The sequence below is a fragment of the Neovison vison genome, chromosome 1, assembly GCF_020171115.1.
Source record: "Neovison vison isolate M4711 chromosome 1, ASM_NN_V1, whole genome shotgun sequence".
Lineage (NCBI taxonomy): Eukaryota > Metazoa > Chordata > Mammalia > Carnivora > Mustelidae > Neogale > Neogale vison.
The window spans coordinates 182,172,299-182,195,118 of NC_058091.1; the positions used below are offsets into that span (position 1 = coordinate 182,172,299).

General features: G+C 44.7%; 1 protein-coding gene across 3 annotated transcripts in view; it reads left to right on the forward strand.

Moving 5' to 3' along the window:
- The window catches only part of MCC (MCC regulator of WNT signaling pathway), a 434,517-nt gene that overhangs the window by 207,549 nt on the left and 204,148 nt on the right, over positions 1-22,820 (forward strand). Inside the window, exon 1 of one of the 3 annotated variants that reach the window (XM_044264140.1) lies at positions 1,295-1,317. The exons of the other annotated variants lie outside the window; for them this stretch is intronic. The gene's annotated coding sequence lies outside the window, so the exon portion shown is untranslated. Of the gene's footprint in view, positions 1-1,294; positions 1,318-22,820 lie in introns of those variants that run through there. 3 annotated transcript variants of the gene reach the window in all.

Genomic DNA, 22,820 nt, shown 5'->3' on the forward strand with positions numbered 1-22,820 from the left:
AGTTATTTTCTGCAGTGGTGCCGTCTGCCCATCTGTCCTCTCTCCCTCCCTTAACGGAAGAGGTTTCCCTTCTCCACACAGGTTCTAGATAGCACCCGATGCTCTCCAGTCCCATGCACCCTGCTGGGCGAGAATGACTGGGAGTGGAGGGTATGCCTGAGTTCCCTGAATCTTAAAGTGAACGTGCTCAGCCCCATAAGACGCAGCTGCCTCTGTGTCTTGATACCACAAACTTCTGGTAGTCTCTACCAACAGGGTAGGAGGTAGAAGGCAAAAAGAGATGAGTTTGGGACACTGATTTGCTGACAACAGAGACAGGAAGGGAGGGTCATGGAGTTTGATAGCCTCCTGCCAGGTCTTACGTCCTGCTTGAAAGATGAATTAAAGTTAGTTACCTTGGGGGCCGGGTCAAGTCAGCTTCTTTGGAGCTGCTTGGGCTGAGCGGGATCATAATAAAATAGGAAAAGCCCCCCCACGCCCCCAACCCCGCCCCAAGGATGAGATGCTGGACAGACAAAAATATCAAACCCCACTTTTCTCTGTGAGTGATGATTTGAGCGGAAGACCCCAGGCTCGGCAAAGCATCATGGGAATATCCTCTGCTCCCAGAGCATCCTTTAGCCAACATCACGGGACATCTGACCCCATCAAGCTTCACGCCGACACGGCCCTCCACGAATGCCCATTTTTGGTGACCGGCTCATACTCCACGTTCATTTCAACCTATTCACTAATGTGCGACACCTCTCAAGAAGGCGCTGCATTAACAATAACCACGGTTCTGAGCGATGACTCTGAGCGGGGAGCTGCCCCACAAGCTTTCGGCATACCATGTCTACTTATCCCCACAACAACGCCGTGCGGGACATGCCATCATTATCCCCATCCTTCGGAGGAGGAAACAAAATCTGGGAGACTGGGAGACTTGCCCAAGGTCACACCGCCCATCAGGGCTCCGGATCAAGGCAAGACAGCCTGGCTCCAGAACGGGTGCTCGGAAGCTACTGACTCTCAGATATACACCAACACGAAACTGGATCCATTCCCAGGTGCTTGGATTTGTTTCAAAATAAAACTGCTTGCAACAGAGAATTCTGGGGTGTATCAACAAAGAATTCACTAAACAATGTGACATTTATATGAGAGAATATTATGTAGCCATTGGAAAGGCCTGGCAATGACAATAAAACATCAGCTCCCCGAAAAAAAAAAAAAAAAAAAAAAAGTTAGTTACCTTGGAGAAGTCAAGGGAGGTTGACATCTGGCTCTCAGAATGACTTCCGGGTTTTGCTTTACAAGCGAGAAGTTTCCTGCAAGGTAAGCAAAACGTTGCTATGGGGTAGAAACAAAGCAAGAGCTGGCATTAACCCAGGTTTGAAGGCCACTCAAAGTGACTCTTCTCTGATTTGAGGCTGCGCTGAGTGTGTCAGGTTGGAAGACAGAAAAGTGTCTTCAGTAACGTCCAACTCTCAGCTTAGAGGACTACCCTCTGGAAACCGGTCTGAATATCTCAAACCTGTACTCCCTAGAATTCTTAATTTCAGTAGTGATAGGACTGTCTCCCTCCATATCCAGGTAGATAAGTTCCTTGAACTTGAACTTCAAGTTTCTTGACTATACCATGTCCTGTCTTGCCTCTAGTCCTTCTATCTGGAGAACCCATCCTAAGCATCCCTTATTTTTTTCTAGGGCTCCTTTCCCAAAGTTCCTTTCTTTTCCTTTCCCCTCCACATCCCTGCTCTGCATTTCCATAGTACTCTTGAATTTCCCCTTCGTAGAACTTCATATACTGTATTGTAACATCTTGGTGACTTTGTCCTCTGAACCCTTGCCCTGCCCTGCTATCTGTAGACAGAAGCCCTTTGAAGGCAAGTATTGTCTTACTTTCTAGGATATCCATGACACCTGGCAGGGCATCTGCTATAGTAGATGCTCACTTAACAAATACTGTTAAGTGATTCAAAGAAACAGTACTAGGATGAGGATAGGCTTTGATTCAGTTAGAGTGGTGGGGTCAGCTAGCTGCCTCTTGCGTGGAAACTGGGGAGAACCAGGAGTAGCCCTACTAAAGAGAATAGGGTTGGCACAGCTAAACATCATGGTGTTTTGAATTAGAACCTTCCCTTTGGATTTGGTTTATTTGGGGTGTGGCAAATTACCAGAACAATAGGAACCCAGTTTAAAATATAAAATCATTAAAGGAAAACATTATTTTGGCTTTTCTGTACCATTGTTCACTGAATAATGGAGAGATGAGTGGTGAATGAAATGTTGATGTGAACCCGACTGAACACTCTTGAATTTGGGAATTTGCAATGTTTTAAAATACTACTAAAAAGATATAAATTACTCCCTTCACTGGACTTGCAAAACATAATCCCATACTCTGGCAATATTTTGTGTGTTTGTAAATTCTCTGCCCCATTTTAGTGAGACCCATGTGGACAAACGTGGTGTCTTGTGTTCAGTGCAGGAATTAGCCTGTGGTTGGGACCAGGTAAGTAATTAAATGAAAGCTCTGTGGGATGCTACACAGCATCCCATTCCTCTCAAGGCTGAAGGTAAAAGATTGGGTCTTTGACTGTGACTCCATGTCCTTTGGAGCAAAGTGCAAACAAAGAGGGTATGTGAATTACTTTCTGGCTTGCAGGTGACAGAAACCCAGCTCAAACTTCATTTCATTCAAAATGCAAACCGATTACTTGTTTAGTAATTAGGCAAGTGCTCCCCAACAATAACAGACATGTAGCTAACATCTTTAATAGACAAAGGTTACAAGGAGCGCAAAGGAAGTCCATCCAACGTTGATAGAGGCACTCATGGAGTTCATTTTGGACTCTCAAACTTCACGCCCACCCACCATTCTTTTCTTCCTTCCTTCCTTCCTTCCTTCCTTCCTTCCTTTCTTTCTTTTTTTCTTTCTTTCTTAAGATTTTATTTGAATGACAAGAGCTAGAGCACTCACAAGCAGAGGGAGGGAGAGGGAGAAGCAGACTCCTTGCTGAGCAGGGAGCCTGATGTGGGGCACAATTCTAGGACCCTGGGACCATGACCTGAGCTGAAGCAGAAGCTTAAACGACTGAGCCACACAGGCACCCCTCATGCCCGCCATTTTTATTGTGCAGCTTTTATCCCCAGAAGTAAAGGTGGGAAAAACAGGAAAGGGAAAAGGGCAAGCCTTTCTTTTTAGCAAGTCTTGGCCTTTTTTTTTTTTTTTTTTAAAGATTTTTATTTATTTATTTGACAGAGATCACAAGTAGGCAGAGAGGCAGGCAGAGAGAGAGGGGGAAGCAGGCTCTTCACTGAGCAGAGAGCCCGACTCAGGGCTCTATCCCAGGACCCTGAGATCATGACCCGAGCTGAAGGCAGAGGCTCAGCCCACTGAGCCACCCAGGTGCCCCAAGTCTTGGCCTTTTTAATCCTAAAGGAAACCACCCCAAGGACCTGGGCTCTAACTGTGGTCACACTGCAAAGGACGTTAAGAAATCAAGGATGGGGGGACGCTTGGGTGGCTCAGTTGGTTGGACGACTGCTTTCGGCTCAGGTCATGATCCTGGAGTCCTGGGATCGAGTCCCGCATCGGGCTCCCAGCTCCATGGGGAGTCTGCTTCGCTCTCTGGCCTTCTCCTCGCTCATGCTCTCTCTCACTGTCTCTCTCTCAAATAAATAAATAAAATCTTAAAAAAAAAAAAAAAAAAAAAAAGAAATCAAGGATGGGAAGTGGAGGTTTCCTCAGCCTACAAACAGCATCTTTCATGCTCTTAATTTGTGAAAATCCAGGAGACGGTTTGCTTTTTTTCTTGGCTAGCCAGAGGCTCAGATACATCTTTTAAGGTGCTGTTTAAATGGGCCATGAAGATAGAAATCTATGTTACTATGTGTACCGTCATTGGAAGGGAGAGAGTCTGATCACCTAAGTCGAATTCTCTTTTTAGTGTGGTCATTTGCTCAGGACCATGGTACACTTTTGTTTGTTTCATATATAGACCATGACAATCTTGTGTAGCCCCATAATTCCTGGACCTTCTAATTGCCTTTCCATTAGCAAAAGTAACATGTTTTCTTTCTCTTGACACTAGAATAATATATTCTCTCAATTATACAACTTTTTGGAATTTTTTTTCCATTAACTAACTGCTTCCTACGACCTGCTTACACAGCTGTCATCCTGAAATTTCTTTTCCTTTTATTCTACTTTTTCTTGGATTCTATATCTTCCTCTTAGACATATTTTTAATTTTGCTGCAGCGTATTTTGAAATAAGTTTTCAGAGAGAGTGCGTGGCAGGCATACTTTGAACTCATGCTTATCTGCCTTTATATGTAATTGGTAATTTGGCTGGGTATGAAATACTAAGTTGAAAATAATTTTCCCTCAGCATATGAAAGGAATTTCTTTCGAGCAGCCAGTGTTGCTAAGTCTTGTGCCTTCATACGGACTTTTCTTTGCAAGGTTAGAATGTTTTCTTTTTGACATTGTGAACTTTCATGAGAATCTTTTTTCATATGTCCTGCTCAGTACCTGTGGGCTCTTCTACTGGAAAGATTGTGTTTTTCAGCTCTTGGGAACCTCTTCTTTCTTTCATTACTTCCTTTCCATGATTTTCTTCCACCCCTGTGTTTGGGGGGTAAATTCCATAGATTGTCATCAGATTTCCTAGGTTAACTCCCATGTTACCTTATCAAACTTTCTGTCTCTGCTCTCCCTACCCCTGCCAGCTGGTTTTCTGGGAATTTCATCACTCTTCTATTTGGCCTTCTGTGGAATTGTTAACTTCAAAAGTCAAATTTGAATTTCTGTGTTCTTCCCTTTTCATAATATGTTTGATGTATGTATTATGTGCCTTCTGATGTCTTTGACTGCACTCAGATACCCTGTCCCCTGCATTCTCTGCTTCTTGGATTCTTGTCTCTTTTCTCTGAGTGAGTTCTGTCTGTTTCATACTTGTCTTTCTCTTTTGTTCTTTTAGCATTTCTCAAATCTGGTGATCCTTAGTTACCTATCCATATTTACAAATGAAAGACTAGGGTTATGGTTGTAGGTAGCAGACTTCATCTCTCCCAAACATTTGCCCGTGCTGACCTTTTCCTTCATTGGCAGGGCTGGCTGTGCATTCTGAAACTGAGGACTCGGTACATCCAAGAGCAGGTTTCAGTTTAGGGCATATCAAGGTGAGGCAGCAGGCTGTGTTGAGGTTCAATCAGTGTCAGAGAAGAGGTCCCCATTAAGGGCTGCTTTCCTTCCCGGCAGATCATTTGCTTGTTTTGGAGAGCGGATGTCTGACTTCAGACCAGGGGACTATCCTATCCTACCCTCATAAGCTAAGGAAGGCTCAAGCTGGGCCCCCATTCTGCAGGCGTGCTTTAGATTCTCAGTCTCTACGCTTGTCTCTGCTCCCACCAACTCCACTCTTGGTTTTACCTGCTTGTGTCCCAAGCTCTCCTCTGCTTTATTTCTCAATACACGCTCATCCCACTTATTAAAGTCATTAAGTCCACGGATGAGCCCTTCTGGGTTGGGATGGGGAAATGTTTTACTTCTTACTCCAGAAGCTCTGGGATACTACGCTTTGAAAAACTTACTCTATTTTTTTTTTGAGAACTTGATATTCCTATGGTGAAAACAAAATTCAAAAAGCACAGAAGGAGCTGCAGGGGGCAAGTAAGGCTTCCTCAAACCCGGGTTTTCTGTTCTCCAGGTCCCCTTTCTGGGAGCAACCACGGTTCGCAGTTCCTTCCTGCTTCCAGAGGATTTATGATTGGTCCACTGAAGAAAAATCACTTTAGTAGTTTTCTGTAGAAGGGATCAGGGTTGGAGAGAGGCAGAAGGAGAGGGAAACGAGTCTGGGGGTCCCATAGCGGCTGCAGTGGTCTAGGCAATGGGTGAGCTCTGCACCGAGGTCTCAGGATGGGAAAAAGGGGCGGGTGCTTTTGGGGCTTGCCCCTGGTTGGGTAGGATGTCAGGGATGGTTGGAATAAATGGGGACAAAGAGAGTGATGGAGGAGAACAGGCCTCTTGGCTGACTTTTGTAGTGGATGAAGGGTGGGGTTTTATTTGCATTAACCCAGTGACTTCACAGAGATTCCAAATGCTTTCATTGTCCCCTAAGTCCATGAAACTTCAATAATTTGCTGTCTCTGCTCATGTTCCTATTCCTTTTACACATTTCCTCAGGCCACTGGAGGGTTTCTGAGCCTAACATTGTAAAGGAATTTTACAAGTATCTTAGTCATTGAATATGTATTATTCCCTTTTCCTGTAGCAGACTGGAAACTCAACAACCAAGTCTAGCCCTTGGGCATATTTGGTTGGGCACACTGTTTTGTTTTCAACTTGAGTTGACATTTAAAAAAATGGAAATCATCCCCCAAACCTAGATTAGTGGCTTCTCTTGAGAAAGAGGAAGATCTGGCTACAATGCAGGGGTCTTCCTCATGGTAGTAGTAGGCTAAGTCTTCACAGCTACCACCCCTGTAGATGGGCCATACCTTCTCTGCTTAGCCACAGCCCCCACCGCGGTGTGTCTGCTTGTGAACTTGGCCCTGCCATCTTGATTTGTGTTGTTATCCACCAAGCCCCTGCTGTCCTCGTCATTCATCCTGGCTGTAAAGATTCAGCTGTAGAAGATTCCACACTATCAGAGAAGCTATCCAGGTTTCTTTTAGTATACTTTCTTTGTGTGTGTGTGTGTGTGTGTGTGTGTGTGTGTGTTTCTCTAAGCACAAACAAATGGGATCATAGGGAAACTTTAACAACCTAGGGAATACCAATGTTTTTGTTTAAAAAGAAAAGAATAGGCAGCCCTGATTGAAAAGTATTAAAGGGAATACCTTCTAGCTTGGCCAGACTGACATAAATATTCCTGATGCTGTGGTTAGCACATCTGTCATTCACAAAGGTGGTGAGGGGTCCACTGGCATTCTTCTGAAGTCCATAAGCTAAGAGATAGGGTAACTTTATTTTCCTCAGAGCAATGGTAATGTATTAACATGGAGGAAAGTGGAACCGAATAAAACAGTTTTGATGGTATTGTTGAAGAAGTACCCTAAGGAAGCCTTATGGATGAAATCTCTGCTCCTTAAGTTAATAAGGAAAAGGTATAAATCGTTTGTTGCAGCATAATAGTTGGAAAAAACATTGTCACTTGAGATACTTTATTGGGAGGATATGCCCGAAATTTACCTCTTTTGTGGGGGGCATGTTTCCCTAAGACCTTCCTAGGGAGTTCCCTTTGTGCTTGTGTAGATCGACCTTGGACTAACCCCAAGATTTCCAGTCATCAGGACGTAGGAAGTGGAGGGAGTAGCATTACATAGCCTTGGAACCCAGCCCGTTAGAAAAAAGCCACATACATTTTCCAGTGTTGGCCGCCTTTGTCTCCAGTTTTGAGTCACTCACTGAGTATTTGATCTGAATTCCCCCATCCTGCTTACATAAACCGTTCCACGCACTTCTCAGGAGTTAGGTGACATAACTTTGTGACTGATGTTAAGATTCCAATAGCGAAGAACACATGATCACAGAAAGGTTCTAGTAAGCTAAGTAACTGATTTATGTCTCCACGTGGAGGAGGACAGACCTAGGGCAGCTGTGCCTGTACTGTGGCAGTGGGATAAATTGGAATGATGGCCTAAGAAACACGGGTTCCAGTCCCAGCTCGGTCTCTGTCTTGCTGTGTGACCTTTGAGCAGATTTCCTCTCTATTTCCTTTTCCTTTTTTGTATCAACTGAGGCAGTTAAACTGCCTGATGGCCTTTTAGTCAGTGTTCCCATCTCTGACATTCGAGCAATCATTTACTCTCATTACCTTGGCTTGAGAGAGATAGAATCTTAGGGAAGATGCTCCTCAGTGGCAGTCTGATCAGAGACACCATCGGCTCTTCCTCCCTGAGGGAATGGCAGAATGTCCTGCGTAACATCTGACGATGGGGAGTCTTCCTGACCGTCTTTAATTCCTGCTGTACACAGTGCTTCTGGAAACACCATGAGAAGCCAGACTGGCTTTGTGGGGAGACCATCTTCTCTGCTTTTCAGAATGCCAGGGAAGTTCTGTTCCTTCTGGAAGTTTCTCTTACTGTTGGGTAGTGGTTTCTGAAATTGAGCAATATTTTCTTTCATCTTTTTACCACCCTCCCCGCCTTGAAGACCGTTCTGGGGTCTGAAGAGGCTAGTAACATGGCACGTCTTAAGTCGTAGAGGATTAGTTTGGTGGATTGCAACACTGAAGGGTTGGGAGGTAGATGGGGACACCAGAGGGACAGCAGGTCAGAGGGCCTCTGCCATACTGGCCCGGTCTGGGTCGAGCGGGTATGGATGTCATGCCTGCTGCTCGGCATGGCTCTCCTTTCTGCCGCTGACACCCAACAGTCCCACGTGTACTCCGCTTGCCCTGAACACACAGACACAAGCAGAAGCAGCCAACACCCCCCCCCCCAAACTTGTTTGTGGGGTGAGCCAGGAGGAAGCAAGAGAAGATACCAAGGACAGGAAGTAGCTAATGCAACCAGAGCTGGACGGAGGCTGGAAAGGATGGGCTCGCAGTGCCGGTTGAGCGTAAGGGTTTGTCAGACGTAACAGGAAACCTTGTTGAGCGTAAGGGTTTGTCAGACGTAACAGGAAACCTTGTCATCACAGAAAACCATGGAAGGAAAGCGTAGGATAGGTTTGGACCCTGGGGGAGAGGGGTCCTTGAGGAACTGCTGATCTTCTGACTTGTCTTCGGTAAAGTGGGGAAGTCTTCCTGTCCTCACCTCTCTGCTGACCTCCTGATTTTCTGTGTTTTATTTGGTTCTAAATGGGATCTTTATGTTGCTGAGATGGACATTTGGAGAAGAGCTGTAAACAACAGGCAGTTCGCTAAGCATTCCCTTTCCGAAGCCGCAGGGTGGTGTCTAATCGGGCATTTAAACAAGGGAGGGGTTGCTGTTCGTGCGCCCAGAAGCAGAGTATTGTTCCATCCTGTTCCTGGAGCGGAGAATGTGTCTGTGTTAGAACTGTCCTGTTAGCAGTGGAGTGGGAAGGTGGAGATTGCTTTACCATTCAGAACCGTTCTTGCTCAGTGTTTTGGCCCAAGATAGCTTGACCTGTGTCCCTTTTAGCATTTTGAAAATCAGCAGAGTTCCAACATTAAGGCAATTCAGGAAGTAGCCAGATATCTCTTAGACACTGTCCACCTATTTCTACTTCGCTTACATATAACATTGATTTGTATATTTAACCGGGCACTGAGGGATGGTCACAGGCAATAAAACTGGGTATTGTACTTGATCTAATTCACATTCCCCTGCCTGACTCTGATCTCTAGCTGCTTGTTGAAAGCAAGGCGATGACCGGCAGAGGGTAAGCCACTCTTTTGGGCGCCTGGCTTACAAATACAGCAGAGACGTAAAGAGGCCAGGAGAGGGAAGCTGGGTCTTGAGGGAAGCCTTGGCAAAGACCTCCTGTAACCCAGAGCCTGAGAATCTCAGAATGTTAAGGCTGCAAGTCTTAGGCGCATCAGCGAAGTCTAGTCCTGTTTTTACAGGTGAGAACCCTGAAGCTCAAGGTCACACAGAACCTTCGAGAGGCGAGCAGTGGCTAAGGGGCCCTCAAGGCTTCGGTCTTAATAGTTTAATTAAGCTAATACTTTATTAGCTTGTGTTCTTAGTCACGTTGTAGAACTTCTCAGTGCTTCATTTTCTGCAGTTAAAAAAAAAAAAGAAATGGAGCTAGTAGGTTTCCCTCTGTTGGCCTGTTGCGGAGGTCGAGTTCATTAACACAGGTGAAAAGCTTAGCACAGCGCGTGGCACCCTTTCCTGCTCAGCACCGCGGAGCCGGTGACACTGTCAGACCTCCAGTTTCCTGAATCCGTGCACAGAGCCTCCTGCTGCATCTCCCCGCCTTTCAGATCGTGCTAATTTTATAATTTCCTTACAGATGATCAGTGGAGATTGTTCAAGTTCCCATATCTCCTTTTGGACCATTTTATTGCTTAACATCAGCGTTTTTAACTTTTTCTTCTAATACCCATCATCTTGCAGTCATCTCACCCAAATTGTTTTCTCTGTGTTCATGGACTTTGATTCTTTGGACATTTAATAATAGTGATTTGTGAAGATCTTTTTGGCTTTCTCTTATGCTGTCTTCATTCTTAGCCACCTCTTTTTTTTTTTTTTTTAAAGATTTTATTTATTTGACAGATCACAAGTAGGCAGAGAGGCAGGCCGGGGGGTGGGGTGGGGTGGGGAATGCAGGCTCCCTACTGAACAGAGAGCCCCATGTGGGGCTTGATCCCAGGACCCTGGGATCATGACCTGAGCCAAAAGCAGAGGCTTTACCCACTGAGCCACCCAGGTGTCCCCTTAGCCTCCTCTTGAGGCTTTTCCTTCTCTGTCCCCTTTCCTGAGTTTTCCTGCTTCGTACTGGGCCCTAACAATGGGGTGTCCCCCAGGCTGAGCTCTGGAACTCCTTGGATAACTCCTTCACCATCAGGTCTCGGATATTACTTCTGTATAATTCCCAACACTATACTTCCTAGAGTTTTGCAGAGCTGTAGTTCAGCATCTGATTGATCTCTGCCTTTTTGGATCTGTCTTCATATGTACCTACACTCTACCCACGCCACCCCCGCCACCTGTCAGGGTATCCCTGACCTCTTTCTCTCTGGTTGTGGAGACCCCATCCTCCCATACCTGAGCGTGAAGATGTCGCTTTCTTGGGTTCCTCCATCTCTTTTATCCTGCCCCACGTCCAGCTGATGGTCCTATCCCATTGGCCATTCTCGGAATGTTCTTTCTTAGATCTATTCATTCTTCTCTTCGCCGAGCTCCACCATCTAACACCTTAACTGCTGGTGTCCTCGAAGATTTCCCTAGTGTCCGTCTTCTTCTGTCTACCTTATTCTGCATTTCCAGTGCTGTTCTCCTTAAAATGCCGCCTTGCATAGAGCACTTTTATTTCTGCTAAAACTTCTCTCGGTACCTGGCAGAAATTTTTCTTGGCTGTCTGGTAAGAGAAGTATAAATTCCTTAGCCTGTCATTCAGAGCCTTCTATAGCTTTTCTATTTCCTTCTCATCCCTGTTCACGTTGTTCTCCGTTTTCTGAAAAATGTCACGAACTGTTTCAATGTGTTTGTGTGCCGGGGATGGGACTGTAACCCCACAGCCCTCCCCGACTTAGAGTGCCCCCTTGCGGCCCTCACCTGTGCTCTGCTCTTTGTCCACCATGTGCTCCCCACTGTCACAAAGCCCTCCTCATTTGCCCCTGCCCTGCCCTTGGCAAAGGCTCCCTCTTCTGGATTCCTGTAGGACTTTAGCTAACCATATTGTCTCGTGTGTGTGTGTGTGTGTGTGTGTGTGTGTGTGTTTATTTGACAGAACAGGAACACAAGCAGGGGGAGTGGGAGAGGGAAAGCAGGCTTCTTGCCTGATGTGGTGCTCGATCCCAGGACCTTGGGATCATGACCCGAGCCGAAGGCAGAGGCTTAACGACTGAGCCACCCAGGCACCCCTCACCTGTGTTTTCAAGTATATCCCCGTCTTCTTCAGTAGTTGCCAACTGTTCCAGGGCAGTAATTGTGTCTTATGAATGTAACCAGAGCCCAAGTCTGCAAGGGCACTTGGCTCTGGGGGTCCCAGACAGATGAGGTTTGACCACTCAAAGCTGATGAAATCCAAAGACAGACAAGTGGTGGTGAAGCAAGAAAGGAATTTATTTCAGTGAGAGCAACACTGGGAAGATAGTGGACTTATGTCAAATGTCCACAAAGTGCTGAAAAGACTTCTAGGTATATTTAGGGAAATGTGGGACAGAGGTCCATGGCCATCAAGCAAATGGGTAATAAAGGTCAGGTAGATTATTATCTTGGGGTCAGTCCTGCCTTGGGGGTCAATCATGTGGGGTCTTGCTGACTCAGGGCAGCCCTTACTGCCTGAGGGGGTAGTTTCATTCTGTTCCCATCCCGGGGGTGTTTTGTCCGTCAGGTCATTTACCTGAGTTAAGAGATGAGCTGGAAAGAACTTCATCAATCAGAAAAGTACAGACTGAGGTTGAGCTGGAGGAAAAACCCTCTTTCAAGATTACATCTCCATTGTCCAACATCTTTCTTTTCAACAAGTTATTTGAGGACCAAGATAGAATAGGCTCTGTAATGGACTGAACAATGAACTGAGTGAGGAAAATTGCCTTAGAATCTCACTCCGGCTTCTAAAAGTCACCGAGGACCTCCCCGTGTCTCCTGAGCTCTCAGGGGCTTGGTTTTTGCATGCTTCAATATGAAGGGGGTGGAGGTTTTTTTTCAGGTCCTAACCCTAACGTTACACGAGTGGCTCCGATGATCAGGTTTGGGAACGATATCTGCATTGCAGCCTCCCCGTCCCTGTTATGAATACGCGGTGGGTATAGAGTGGTTTACGAAAGCAATATATAACTTGATAAAGACAATAGAGAGAGAGAGTTCCAAAATAAAGGGGAAGGATTTTTCCTTACGGTCACAGAAAGTGATGAGACCACTTTCAGAAAATAATGAAAAGCCTAACTGAGACAAATGACCGAATCTCCTCTTAGGACTCGTTTACTTGACTCTCAGCCTCTGTCTGTGTCCTAAATGGGATGAGCTGCCTCTTCTTTCCATTCCCCCTGAATTCCTGGTTGAATTGGCAATAGCAGGCACTTACCAAACCATTAACTTGGCCTTCCTGTTCTAAAATTAAATCCACCCTTCTTCCCTGCCCCACCCCTCAATCTGGAAGACATACTCTGAATTCCTTTTAGTACCATAATGCATCGCTGTTTTTCTTTCTACTTTTCCTTTCCCTTTATATCCTTCTTCCTCTAAATGAAGGTGAGACTACTTCTTACAAGAAATGGCTCTTGGAAGAATGAATTGACTTCCCGTCTACCAATTGAAAAAAAAAAAAAAAGTTTCAGTGGGGAGGGAATCTCACCGTACTAAATTTCTAACTGGGGCAAGCATGTAGAAACCTTTTTAACTGTCTCTGGAATGCTGAAACCTTTAGAATCTGAGTTGTTTGGGATAGCCCCGAAATTCTGGTTCAGTGCTCTTTCCTACCCTTGTTTATCAAATTCTCTTCTAATATAAACCATCTTTTGACAACCAAATCCAAATGTTTCTCTTTTCTCCCCAAACTCTATTCTTTTTGCTCCTCATCTTCCCCTTGGGGAATATATTTGTTTAGGACCTTATCCCAAAGCCTTTTTCATAAGATCTTTTTCTAAAACCTCTAAAATAATGCTGTTCTCCTTGGCCTCAGCTTCATTGTGAAGCCCAGACTTCCAGACATTTTCTGATCCCATTAGATGCTGATTACATTGTTGGCCTTTACTCCTGGTGACTTTTCCCCCCCCTCTTTCTAAGTGGCAGTTGCTGTGATTGAATGAGTTCTAAATTGTCTCAGTAGGAGTTCTTTATGGCTTGGATCCCTTCAGATTTTCCATCATTTCAAGCAAGGGGATGAAAATAAAACTATGAGGCTCGGTCAGACATGTGTTCCTGAAACTCAGAAGCCGTACCCCCTGGGAATTTCGCAGGGCGCTAACACAGCTTCAGCATTAATCACTAGGAGTTTTGTTTCGTACCCCGGATTCCAAACAAACTATTATCCTGGTGGTGTATGTCTTGTTGGCCTTGTGTCATTTGTTCCTCCAAAGATACTGTGGTAAGGGCTGAATTCAACCCACACATTTAAGTTAAACACTTAAAATGTTCAATTGGGTGAAAAAAATCAGACAAAAGAGAGAACATGAGAGATTGTTTTGCTTTGCTCTTCAAGGGTCTTTCAGTGGAAATCCCATGGGGAAAACAAAAATTGATGTCATTTCCAGAAGCAGGAGCTACCCAGGTGACTTAATCTAACAGGTTTGTGTGATTATTATTTTTTAAACCCACATTGACGAATGGATACTAAATTTTGCCTACCTATGGGCAACATTACTAGTTGAACAACAGTGGAGAAACTCAGGTTTTGCCTGGCAAATTTGTTGTCACAGTGGGCTTACATGTCATAAATACTGGGGGGGGGGTTCTGCTTATAAGAATTTATAGATGTGGTGTTTGGAGGATAGTAGTAAAGTGAAACATTGTTTTCCTAATTACTTTAGGAAGGCATTTCTTAGCATTGCTATCTTTGCTACCAGCCTCCGAGATTAGAACTCCCATAAACTCACTTAGTGATATCATTTCTTTAGTGGGGCGAGCGGGTTTGGATTTGCACTGATTTTGTTCCCTTCCTTTTGGAGTCTGACATTTCATCTTATAGGCGAAGTAAATTCTCAGTCACAATACTCCTGGTAGCCAAAAGCACGTTATTTAAGGCTTTTTTTCCTCTTTTTTAAAAAAGCCGAGATGACTAAAGTTTCACAACGTATAGGCTAAACGTCAGAGCAGATGTTAAAACACATTCTCTCCACAGTTCCAGAAGAGTATATCATGTATTATATAATGCAGAGCATTTCTTCCATTTACTCAGAGTGTAACTATCGGAAGATAAAAATAGATCGTCGTTGTTTGTACTGGCTTTAATATTTGTTTACTTTCAGATGACTTAACCAGGCATATTTATTTTGTGTCCTTACATTTCATTGAAATATAAATGGCCATTCCACATGTTAAAAGTACATCTGTCACAGAGACCACAGTTCCATTACAGACACAATCGAGGGATGACAGAAGCATGTTCCCATTTAGAAATCTGTTTATTACATCAGCCCCGTCTGTCAGAATCAATTATTTAGATTGAGATCACTTTGATATTTCCATATATACTACACAAGGAAATATCTGACTCAGGTATCTGTGTGTTTACTTTGCTCATTCTGTAGACTTGGATCCCATTCCCTGTGTACTGATGCTGGGCATGGAGTCTTCTGCTCCACCGCCTGGCATCAAGCCCGGCATTCAGATGTGGGTCAAGCTGAGTGTTGGGTGGTTGGGAGAGCAGAGGCTGATGGTAGTGGAGCCTGAACAAGGAGAGGAGGTTGGGAAATGCTGGATGTATTGAGAAATGTCCTAGTGTTAGCTGGCTGTGACATGGGGCAACTTGAGGGGGGGGTATCACTGAGACCGGGGCCGGAGAGCCAGGAGTCTCATTGGCAAGGCCTTTGAATGCCTGGCTGGGTTGGTAACTTAGTTCAGGAGTCCACGGGAGCCAGTGATAGATTTTAAACATGAAGAAGGGTGAAAACAGTGGGTGTGGCCCATACGTTTCAGTTATTTTCCAGAAATCAAGGTTTGGCTTTTGTGAGTGTTCTATATCTGCTAAAGCTTTGTTGGCCTGTGAATTATAATTTTTTAATAAGTCTTCTTTTAACGTCCCATTTATATGTGTTGATGATTCATTACTGGAGAAGGGTTGGTGTAACTGCAATAAAATTCTAGATCATGCTATTACTTGATGCCATCCTATTAAAAAAATTAAAAAAAAAAAACAAACAGGGTTATAGACAGCCAGTACTAGACCTGGGGCTTCTGGAATATAGTGATTGCAAGACGTGGGATGCAGAGGCTATGGTTGTTAGTTTCAGGATTCAGTAGATTGCTTGCCTGGCTGTTTTGGCTTAAATTCCTCACGGAATAGATCATTCACTAGAAACAGAAGCGTCTCCGCATGGTACCTCAGTGTGAACTGGATTGATTGGATACTCCTTGTCTGAATGGGGAGGAGACGATCTCACTGCCACTGATTCTTCTAACCTGGCGGTGTTCACTTGTCTCGTCTGACCCTTACTGTGATGTCACGGCTCTACCCTCTCAATTCCCACAGCACTGCTTCTCTTGTTTTTGGCGAGATTGGAAGAGGGTGGCTTTCTGAGCACCCAGAGTGGGAAGCGTGTAGTTCTCCATTCTGCATGGTCTTGAGCCATGTTGGTCTGGTTACGTTCTCCGGTCCTCTTCTGCACTGCTTGCCACCCTCTTGAAGTGTCATGCCTGTAAATTACCTGGGCTGGGTCCCGCTGTGCAGCGTTGAAACACAGAAGCTTGCCCAGTGGCTTGGGCATTCTACTTGTCCTGCCTCCATCAAAGTTTGGGTTAGTTTTTTGGACAACCGTTTGGTAGAAGAGGCACTAAATGTGTAGGAAACTCTGGTTCTTGAGATTATGTGTTTAAGATTGCCTAATAATTTACACTTATTCATTCAAACCTCCCTCTATTTGTATAACTTTTTAAAAAATAGGAATATAAGATAATTTCTGATGCAGTCAATTTTGTCCTTATTCTGCCGGTCATCTCAAACTCTGTTTGGGTGACATCCATTTTCCGCCGGCTTATGTTGGCTGTCCCAACTGGAGGGGGTGTCCTCTGAAGTTTCAGACCCAAACCCCTGAACTAATTATCAAGAACTCGAGTAAGTGTTGAATAAGCCAGAATGGATGCCCGGTAACATATCACAGGAGGCCTCACCGCCCCCCAAGATTAATCTTTCAGCCCGGCCATCCCTTGACACAAGGAACTTAAATGCTCTCCTGAAAGAATGTGTTAATACCTTGCTGAAGCCCAGAATACTGTGAATGAATCCAGGCATTACCAGGCCTATCGGTCTGCTGCCCGAGAGGGTTATGGTGGGGAATTTGGTTCGCACTGGTAAGGGAAGGGGTGTAAGGGGCCATGGAAAAAACTAAAAAGTGTGGTTTGTAAGAGGGAGAGGGCGCTCCTTTTACATTGTGTTATTTGGTCTCTCGTTTCTGTTGGAGCAGTTCCTCAGATCTGTGGTGCTCTTGACCATCGGCTCTTTGTTGAAGAGAATATGGAAAAGCTGATTGGAAGCTCTAGTACCCTAGAGTAGGGTGGTCTCACCAGCTGGTTGGGTTTGGAAGCCAACTGATTATCCATGCCATAACTGGGGGTCTTAGCGGAGTTTTTCCAGAGAAGACACCTAATCTCCTAATTTGGGAGTATCTATCTGGCTTCTGACCATTTGGAAGAACAAAACTTTGGGGAAGGAAAGAAGCCATTGAGTCCCATGGCTCAGAATGCATATTTTTATGTAATGTCCTTTCTTTCCCCCTGATTCCAAACTTTACTTGTGTTGCCCATAAGTGCCTGAGGTTTGCAGTCGTCATACTTGACATTGTCCCGAGCTCTCTTGTTGAGGGAAGCTTGTCAAGGTGAGAAGATACCACGCCTGTACCTATGAAAGGATAAGGCCGAGACCTAGGGGTCCAGCCTCTTTCTAAATAAACTTCCAAACAGTCTTTAAGTTTCCAGTGTCCTGTCTTCTGGCCTCCGTGGTACATAGTGTCTCCAAACCCAAACCAAACCTCTTTGGGTTTTTGTGAGGGCAAATTCTTCTCAGTATCTCCTCTGCAGGTTCTTTAGGCTATAGCAGAATTGAGGAAGTTGCATTTTTTTGTGAATAAAGGGTCCTTATTTTGTGAATGAAAGGGTCTGGTCTTCAAGGTGACTTTTAGGGTCAGCAGCAGTTTGTGCAAAAGGCAGTTTGTGTGGAAGCTGTGTACCTCTCTCACTTACGGGGTTTTTGCTCTGGTCCCAGAGACTCAAGCCTAGAGGAACTGAAACCCCAGTGAGATGTCCTTGCCTCCTGCACAGAGCAGGAGGCTCGTCTTGGTTCCCGGCTTCTCTGGTCCTGAGGCTTTCGCTCCTGGAGCAGATCCCCGTTGGCTGTAATGCAAACTCCCATCTGCTCTTCTGTGGCAGCTGGTGTGTTAACTGTGTAAATGCAGTCAGTTGGTTTGCTCTCTGCTGAGTGTCGGCTAGAGGGCTAGAAACTCTTACCGCCCGCATTAGTCTTTCTGAGGGAGGTCAGTGTGCTGAGTGCAAGCTCCACTGAAACTAGCCTCCTGGAAATAGTCCTGCTAAACTATGACACAAGTCGTTACAGGGAGGGGGGCTGGAGGGAGTGTAGTTTTGGATATTTTTTTTTAAGATTTTTTTTTTTAATAAAGATTTTATTTATTTATTTGACAGACAGAGATCACAAGCAGGCAGAGAGGCAGGCAGAGAGAGAGGCGGAGGAAGCAGGCTCCCTGTGGAGCAGAGAGCCCGATGCAGGGCTCCGATCCCAGGACCCTGGGATCATGACCTGAGCCGAAGGCAGAGGCTTAACCCACTGAGCCACCCAGGCGCCCCAAGATTTTTTTTTTAAAGTTTGTTTTTTTTTTTAAAGATTTTTTAAAAAGATTTTATTTTTTAAGATTTTTTAAAAAAGATTTATTTATTTGAGAGAGAGTGAGATCTGGAGTGAGCACACAGCAGGGGGGAGGGGCAGAGGCACAGGAAGAAGCAGACTCCCTGCTGAGTGGGCAGCCCATTGCAGGACTTGACCCCAGGACCTTGGGATCATGATGCGGGCCTAAGGCAGACGCCTAACCAACTGAGCCACCCAGGTGTCCCGGAATGAGTATAGTTAATCTCTATAAACTGGAGAGTGGACTCCATGAATCATGTTACAGACTTACATCCTGTTGAGTTGAAAGATCTGGACGTATTTGCTCCTGTAGCCTAGTAGAGACACATCAGTAATAGGCAGGGCAGTTCAGTATGGTCTAAGTTCTAGGTTTATCTCAGTGAGAAGTTTAGAAAACTTTTCCAAATGACCCGAACACAACAATAAACAATTTTAGCGTACAGAATTTACAGGTTCCGCAGGAGCCACTTGCCCCAGAGATAGATCCCAAGGCCCGGTGTTCACACCTCACTCTCCCTCCATCTGTGAGCTGTGCTCCTGCATGTTCACCTCATGGAGGATTTACTCGGATCCAGTTCCAACCCCAGGCCAGTCACGATGCTGGGGAGAGGGTATTAGGACTGTACTATCCCAGGCAGCGGACCTCTGGCCAGCACACCCAGGGGAGAGGAGCTTTTCCCCCAAAGGACCTGGGTGGGTAATAACAGCTCCCCACCCCGCTGGTTCGTTCATGGAAAATACAGCCACTTGTGAAAGTTTAACTGGAACCCAGAAAGGAGCGGGATTTAGATTTTTAAAAGTAGGGAGGAGCCCCTGGAGGTTACTAGTGATGTATGACTGTTCTGATGAGGCGTGTATGTTAAGCTGGCTCTGGGCCCTTTGGGGAGCCCTCCTTTGGGAAGAATCCATCGCTTACAGGGGATTGGCCATTAGAGGAGCAGGTAATGATCAGAAACTAGTAGCACCTGGCACAGAACCAGGACTCTGTCCTTCTCAGGGTTTGGGTTTGACCCAGAGAGGAGTTGGCAGTTCCTTGTGGGAAATCTGACAAATAAGAAGTGTGTGTGTGTGTGTGTGTGTGTGTGTGTGTGTGACAAATGAGCGTGTCCACCATGCTGACTGTGATAAGCATCCCAGATTTGGGCTCCATCTGCACAATCCGTTACCCACCCTGGAGAATTTCCCACAAATGTGCTGTATGGAGATGGGTCAGACCTTAAGTCCTCACCCCTATCCTGACTGTACAACTCGAAGGCCTTTCTAGTTGTGGCTGAACCCACATATCCATAGCCTGCTCCCTAGAATCATGGTTCCAGGGACTCATGTATGTGTTTCAGCGGGTACATCAACCAGACCCCTGAAAATGTGTGAGGAGAGGGTCTGTCCCACTTCCCAGACTAATAGGGGGCTAAACGGAAGGAGGTGAAGAACGACTCCCTTCTGGCGGTCCCCTTGGAGGAGGGAGGAGCCCTTCCTCCTCTCAGAGCTCCTGTTCTGGGATTCCAGACTCCCATTGCTGAGTTTATTTCTGAGAGAGACCCAGAGACCCAGAATATAATGGGGGTGTTCCAGTGACAGATTTATTCCTGGGGCTGTCTGGGTTAAAACATGGTTTTTGGTTTGTTTGTTTCTTTGTTTTTTGGAACATGTTTTTATAAAGAGATCTTGTTACCAATGTGATAGCAAACATGAGGAATGTTGGTGTTGCTGTGTAAGCGAATGGGCTCCAAAGCTCTGTTTAAAAAGTAAGAAGAGCTTTTATAGCTTGTACTGCTGATTTCTATATATTGAGAAATGACTTTTCCTACTGTATTAATGTTAGGGATCCTATAAAACAAAATAGGCAGGATGCCTAGGGGGCTCAGTTGGCTGTGTCTGCCTTCAGCTCAGGTCGTGATCCCAGGGTCCTGGGATCGAGTTCCGCATCAGGCTCTTCTGCCTGCTGCTCCCCTGCGTATGCTTGCTCAATCTCTCTCTCTCTCTCTGACAAATAAATAAAATCTTTCTTACTTATTTATTTTTTATTTATCATGACCTGAGCTGAAGGGAGTCGCTTAACCAACTGAGTCATCCAGAGCCCCAATAAATCTTTTTTAAAAACTTTAAAAAGCCCCCAAAACTGGGCATTATAAAGGTGAGAAATGAATGCATATTCTCACACTCCAATGAACGGTCACAATTACCTAATCTTGGAGAACTTTGGTTTAAACTACATGGCTAGGGGCGCCTTAAGTGTCTGCTTTGGGCTCAGGTCATGATCTCCAGGTCCTGAGATCAAGTCCTGAATCAGTCTCCCTGCTCAGCAGGGAATCTGCTTCTCCTTCTGCATGCTGCTCCCCTGCTTGTGCTCTCGCTCTCTCAAATGAATAATGAATAAATAAATGTAAACAACTAAAAAAACTACATGGATAAGATTTTGCAGAGTAAACTGAAGTATGCCGCAACCTCTTTCTTGTACTATTTCCCTGGAAAATGCGTTTGTTTTTTTTTTCCCCCAAAAAAACTTAAAGATTTTATTTATTTATTTATTTATTTATTTATTTATTTATTTATTTATTTATTTATCTGTGTGAGAGAGAGAGAGGCCACAGGCCTGGGGAGAGGGAGAATCAATCTCCCCACTGAGCAGGGAGCCTATGTGGGGCTAAATCCCAGGACCCTGAGATCCTGATGCTTACCTGTCTGAGCCACCTGGGCGTCCCTCAGTTTTTTTATTTGCAGAATAATTAACATACAATGTTATCAGTTTCAGGTGTACAACGTGTTGATTCAACAATTGTATACATTATTCACCACTTGCCACAGTAACTACAGTCACCATGCATTATTACAATACTATTAACTCGATTCCCTATGCAGTACTTTGCATCCTTATGACTTACTCATTTTATGACTGAAAGTTTGTACCTCTCAGTCTCCTTCTCAATCACCTATTTTTGCCCATTTCCCCCTTTTCTTTTCTTTTTTTTTTAAATTTTATTTATTTATTTGACAGGTAGAGATCACAAGTAGGCAGAGAGGCAGGCAGAGAGAGAGGAAGAAGCAGGCTCCCTGCTGAGCAGAGAGCCCGATGTGTGGCTCGATCCCAGGTCATGACCTGAGCCGAAGGCAGAGGCTTTAACCCACTGAGCCACCCAGGCGCCCCTCCCCCCTTTTCATGTGCCTTTTGGTCATCTGTCTTCTTTGGGAAATTATCTTTTCGAGTTCTCTGCCCATCTTTAATCAGATTATGATTTTGATATTGAGTTGTAAATGTTCTTTTATATTTTGAATATTAAACTCTTATTGGATATATCATTTGCAAATATCTTCTCCCATTCAGTAGGTTGTCTTTTGTTTTTTTTTTTCTTTTTTTAAACAGATTTACTTATTTATTTACTTCTAAAGATTTTATTTATTTATTTGACAGGCAGAGATTACAAGGAGGCAGAGAGGCAAGCAGAGAGAGAGAGAGGGAAGCAGGCTCCCCGCTGACCAGAGAACCCGATCCGGGCCTTGATCCCAGGACCCCGAGATCATGACCTGAGCCGAAGGCAGCGGCTTAACCCACTGAGCCACTCAGGCGGCCCTTTTGGTTGGTTTTGTTGATGGTTTCCTTCCCTGTGCAGGAGGTTGTTTTTGTTTTTGTTTTTTTTTTTAAAGATTTTACTTATTTATTTGACAGCAAGAGAGAGAGAGAGCACAAGCAGGGGGAGCGGGAGGGAGAAGGAGAAGAAGGTTCCCCGCTGGGCAGAAAGTCCAACATGGAGCTTGATCCCAGGATCATAAGCTGAACCTAAGGCAGACACTTAACCAACTGAGCAACCCAGCCACCCCTTTGCAGAGCTTTTTATTTTGATGTGGTCCCAGTAGTTTTTTTGCTTCTGTTTCCCTTGCTCAGGATACATATACATAAATATGTCACTAAGGGTGATATCCAAGATATTATTGCCTATGTTTTCTTTTAGGAATTTTATGGTTTCAAGGCCCCACATTTAGATCTTTAGTCCATTTTGAGTTTATTTTTGTGTATGGTGTAAGAAAGTGGTCCAGTTTCATTGTATGTAGCTGTCTCGTTTTCCGAGCACCATTTACTGAAATGACTGGCTTTTCCCCATGGTACATTCTTGCCCTTTATCATAGATTAACTGACCATATAGACGTGGGTTTACTTTTGGGTTCCCTGAAAGTGTTTTAAGTTCTAGAAAACCATTTTAGCAAAAATGGGAGCTATAACTTTATATATTTGAGACCCCAAGTGTTATCCTGCTGCCATATTCTATCACCTTGAGACTCTGGGACAAACTAGTAAGGATGGGATTTTGTCCACATTCCATTCCATGGGGGTGTGGGAACACCAAGGGGAATCCCCTGAGTTCTTCAAGGTGTTGATCTTTTTCTTCTAATCTGACTCTTTGTACTTTTAACTCTGAGATTTAACAGCCTTTGTTTTCTAAGTAAAAACAAACAGCCACCCCCCTCCCCAATCTTAAAGTTGGGAGAAATCTATGAGCAAAGTTTATTTTAGCTTAAATTAGTTGGTGGTTTTGTTTTAACAGCATCAGTGAAGAGTTTCTTGAGAGGAGAATAAAACACAAGACTTGGTTTCTTGTGTGGTACCATGTTTAACTGCCAAATGGGAAATTAGGAGTTAAAAAAAAAAGGACTAGAATGAAATCTACAAAATGCTAACAATTAGT